Source organism: Coenobita brevimanus, chromosome 74 (assembly GCF_032717465.1).
Source record: "Coenobita brevimanus isolate Jiangsu-jjx chromosome 74, ASM3271746v2, whole genome shotgun sequence".
Taxonomy (NCBI): domain Eukaryota; kingdom Metazoa; phylum Arthropoda; class Malacostraca; order Decapoda; family Coenobitidae; genus Coenobita; species Coenobita brevimanus.
This window is the reverse complement of record NC_137027.1, coordinates 28,796,694-28,801,948: the sequence shown is the minus strand read 5'-3', so window position 1 is coordinate 28,801,948 and position 5,255 is coordinate 28,796,694. Positions and strand designations below refer to the sequence as shown.

Below are 5,255 nucleotides of genomic sequence, written 5' to 3'. Positions count from 1 at the left end.
TCCCTCTCTCTCACCTTGCAACACACACACACACACACGTTCATAACACCCCTCAAATCTACACACACACACACACAGTTCTCATACGTTAATAGGGTAGAAGTGTAAAACAAGCTGCTTCATCTTCAAAATATGCACACTTTTCAATAAAAGGGGGTAATTTTTCGGTGTATAAAGAGAGGTGTCTTCACCCCCATTGAGCTCTGTAGTAACACATTTTGAAAACGACTTTTTTCCTAGGGACTTGTTAAGGTTTATTAGTAGACTAAACACTTCGTAAAAATAAATAAAGGAGAGGAACTTTTGTTATATTCCTGATACTTTTATCACCTAATAAATACTAACAAAAATTCTCTATATAGAAGTATATGAGAGTCCCATCCGTGTCCTGATTGGCTAGCTATTTTGACGTCACTAGCTCCGCCCCCTTACCACACTTGTGGCTGCTGCCTGTGGCCAAGTCCGGGGACTGGCGGGGTGTGGGATTTGGAATTCAGTGTGGACCCTGACACCGAGGTGGGTGAACGCCATGGCTCCTTTCGCTCTGCTCTGCATCTTACTGGCTGTTCTTCCTGCTTTGAGTTCAGGTACGGTAATTTATGAAGTTTTTTTTTTTTTTTCTTCATGTTAAGTGCCTTTTGAAATTTCGTTATACCTCTTCACTAGCGATTTATTCTGTCCGCACCTCGATATCCTCTCGTATCTTATAGATGCAAAGTACCGTATGTCGGTATAGAATTTTAAAGTAAGATTTCGTTGCATATTTTCCTCAGCGGGTAATTCTGATAATTGCATATTTATATGCTCTTGCATTAGTGCAACCTGTTTCAATATTATTAAAAATAACGTTCAATAGTGCAGAGATGTTTTATACAAAAATAATAATAATAATAATAATACATAGCTAAAGAGCTGTTACGAAGGCAACTATGCCACAAATGGTAATAAACGTTATTATAATATTGCTTGTTTCATACACACACACACACACACACACACACACACACACACACACACACACAAACACATAAGAATATAAGAACATAAGAAGAGAGGATAACTGCAGTAGGCCGGTTGGCCCATGCTAGGCAGCTCCTAGAAGAGTAACTAAACTACTAGAATGAGATAAGGATAGCAAAGAAGAAGGCTCTCCCCCGCCCTCCAAACCCTCCAGCCGAAGCCGGCAGGAAAAAGTCAGAAAGAACACCACGCCGTATAGAAAAACTGGCGTGGACATTTTACAGGAAAGTGTGAAAGGAGAATAGAGACTATCATAGTGTAACCTGAAAAGAAAATTTTTTTGAATTAGTATTGGTTATAAGATTTTCCTTATTCTATATCCAATATCCTATATCCACCCCTTATTTGTCATATGCTTATCTAGCCTATGCCTGAAACTCTCAATGGAAGAGGCAGCAGCTACTTTACTAGATAGCTTATTCCATTCGTCTACTACTCTATTACCAAACCAATTTTTACCGATTTCCTTACTGAAACTGAATTTCTCTAGTTTGAAACCATTATTTCTAGTTCTATCCTGTATGCTCACTTTAAGTACCTTGCTAATATCTCCCTTATTTATACCATTCATCCACTTAAACACCTCAATTAAGTCTCCCCTTACTCTACGCCTTTCTAGCGAATGCAGACTTAGTCTTTTCAGTCTGTCTTCATATGACAGGCTCCGGACGTCATGTATCATTTTAGTCATTCTTCTCTGTACATTTTCTAACGAATTAATATCCATTCTATAGTAAGGACACCAGAATTGTACTGCGTAGTCTAAATGTGGCCTTACTAATGCTAGATAAAGTTTTAGTATTACTTTAGATGATCTATTGCTCACGCTTCTCGAAATAAATCCTAGGACCCTATTTGCTTTATTCCTCGCATTAATGCACTGTTGCCTTGGTTTAAGGTCGTTACTAATCATAACTCCTAGATCTCTCGCATTCCGATATGCTAATTTCTTTATCTAAGCTGTATTAAGTATCTCCAATGGTCTTGCCTACGTTAAGTACTTTACATTTTTCAACGTTAAATTCCATTTGCTTTTTCTACCAGTGTCATTTTCTCATGTTTGATTGTTTCGATGTCTTATTCACATTATTATTATTATAGTATTATTGTTAGTAGTAGTAGTCATAGTATCATTATTATTACTACAATCATTATTATTGCTAGTGAATCGAAAGAAAACCCTAAGGGTTTTTATCAAAGGTACCGTACGAAAAATAAAGATAGGATAGGACCACTCTGAACAGAATCAGGTGACATTACCAGTGATGATAAAGAAATGTGCTCCATCCTAAATAATTATTTCATATCAGTATTCACCAAGGAAAATCCAGACCTGGTCCCTCAAGCAGCAAATATTTACGATTAGAATACGGAAAATAGTCTTAGTAAAATAACCATTAGTAAGGAGGACGTATTGAAAGAAATTAATAAGTTAAAACCTCAAAAATCGCCAGGTCCGGACGATATATATGCAAAAATTATAAAAGAAACCAAAGAAGAATTATGTCAGCCACTTTTAACATTATTTAATGACTTTAATTTCAGAAGTTCCAGAGGCGGGGAAGACTGCAAACGTAGTGCCCATCTTTAAAAAGGGTGATAAATCAGCTGCGTCGAATTATCGTCCGATAAGTCTAACGTCAATAGTAGGAAAAATGTTAGAGTCAATTTTGGCAAATAAGATCAGAGAACACTTAGAAAGATTTAATCTTATAAACGAAAGTCAGCACGGATTCAGACAAGGACGACCCTGCCTCACAAACTTGTCATTTTACTCGGAGGTCTATGAGGCAGTAGATATCGATAAAGCGTACGATGTTATTTATCTGGACTTTAGTAGAGCTTTTGATAAGGTCCCACACGAAAGGTTAGTTAGAAAGGTTCGAGCACACAGTATAGACGGCGATATCTTAAAATGGATAGAATCCTGGCTGAAAGGACGAACGCAGAGAGTATTAATAAATGGAACCAAGTCGGATTAGGGATTAGTAACTAGCGGTGTACCTCACGGTTCAGTACTCGGTCCCTGATTATTTATTATATATATATATATATATATATATATATATATATATATATATGATCTAGACTTGGGAATCACTAGCACATCAGCAAATTTGCCAACGATACAAAAATAGGGCGTATCATTAACTAAACTGACGATTGCCATAACTTACAAAAAGACCTCGATACATTGTCCAAATGGTCTAAAACTTGGCAAATGGAATTTAACGTTGAAAAATATGAAGTACTTAATGTAGGCAAGACCATTGGATACACTAAATACGGCTTAGATAACAAAGAATTTAGCAAGTCGGAATGCGAGAGAGATCTAGGACTTGTGGTTAGTAACGACCTCAAACCAAGGCAACAGTGTATTAATGCGAGAAATAAAGCAAATAGGGTCCTAGGATTTATTTCGAGAAGCGTGAGCAACAGGTCATCAGAAGTAATACTGCAACTTTATCTAGCATTAGTAAGGCCACATTTAGACTACGCAGCACAATTTTGGTGTCCATACTATAGAATGGATATTAATTCGTTAGAAAATGTACAGAGAAGAATGACAAAAATGATACATGACGTTCGGAACCTGTCATATGAAGACAGACTGAAAAGACTAAGTCTGCATTCGCTAGAGAGACGTAGAGTAAGGGGAGACTTAATTGAGGTGTTTAAGTGGATGAAGGGTATAAATAAGGGAGATATTAGCAAGGTACTTAAAGTGAGCATAAAGGATAGAACTAGAAGTAATGGGTTCAAACTAGAAAAATTCCGTTTCAGTAAGGAAATAGGTAGAAATTGGTATGGTAATAGAGTAGTAGACGAATGGAATAAGCTGTCTAGTAAAGTAGTTGCTGCCTCTTCCACTGAGAGTTTCAAACATAGGCTAGATAAGCATATGACAAATAAGGAGTGGGTATAGAAAAAAAGAAAATCTTATAACCAATACTAATTCATGATTTTTCCTTTTCAGGTTACGCTATGACAGTCTCTATTCTTCTTTCACACTTTCCTGTAAAATGTCCACGCCAGTTTTTCTATACTGCGTGGTGTTCTTTCTAACTTTTTCCTGCCGGCTTCGGCTGGAGGGTTTGGAGGGCGGGGGAGAGCCTTCTTCTTTGCTATACTTATCTGATTCCAGTAGTTCAGTTACTCTTCTAGAAGCTGCCTAGCATGGACCAGCCGGCCTACTGCAGTTATCTTCTGTTCTCATGTTCTTATGTTATGTTATTCCATATGGTAGGGATATAGGAATCGCCCCTGTCCGTCCGTCTTTCCGTCCGGGCCTGTATCTCGTAAACTACCAGGTGGATTGGCTTCCTATCACACAGAAAGATAGAGTATGTGTCGTAGTTGATGCCCGTATAGGTGAAATTGCCATATTGTCTGTACTTCATGAGCTATGACCATATAAGGAAAAATCTGTCATGTTACCTCCGCCAAGGAGGTTATGTTTTACCCCGCATTGGGTGGTTGGTTTGTCTGTCTGTCTGTAGGTTAGCAGGATTACTCAAAAAGTTATGAGCGGATTTTAATTAAATTTTGTGGAAGGGTCGGCCATGGGCCATGGGATAAGGAAGAATGGAATTTTCGGGGGTATCCGGGGTATCCGGATCCGGAAAGATGGGCCATGAACCAAAAACGAAATTATTAAATATGGGGACGGATCCGGATCCTATATCCACTTATACGGATCCGGATCCTTTTTAATGGCGATGGTATTGGCTGAGGTATGCGCTCTGGGAGCGCTTTGTATTGTTATACTTTGGAAACTTCTTGCTTAATTCTCTTCATATCTTACAGAAATATAGAGTATAAACCCTAGTTTATGTCCTTACGTATGAATTTGCCACATTGTATTTTGCGAGCTATATCCATGCAAGAAAACTAATCTGTAAATAGCTCTATCTTGGAAACTACTTGCTGGATCATCTTAACGTCTTAAAGAACAAGAAGCTGTGCCAAGGCACAGCAAACCCGTGCCCGGCAGCCATTTTAGTGATGACGTATGAACACAACAGGATATCTAGTCAAAGATGCCACATAAAACTTGTAGTAAATCGGGAGAAAATTGATGATTTTTAGCCCATTTCAAATTTAGGCCCAACCCACCTGACATTGACCCTCCTACCGCTAACTGGGGAATAACCCCCCTGGATGTAATGAAACATGTTATAGGAGCAAATTTGAAAGATACACCTTTTGTTTTGGTTTCATGTCGATGTGACGAA

General features: G+C 38.2%; 1 long non-coding RNA gene across 1 annotated transcript in view; it reads left to right on the top strand.

Annotated features, from left to right (window-relative positions):
* Positions 1-478: 478 nt before the first annotated feature.
* LOC145407890 (uncharacterized) overlaps positions 479-5,255 on the top strand; it is a 10,408-nt gene continuing 5,631 nt past the window's right edge. The window contains exon 1 of the long non-coding RNA XR_013898811.1: positions 479-587. This is a non-coding gene — a long non-coding RNA (uncharacterized LOC145407890). The remainder of the gene's footprint in view (positions 588-5,255) is intronic.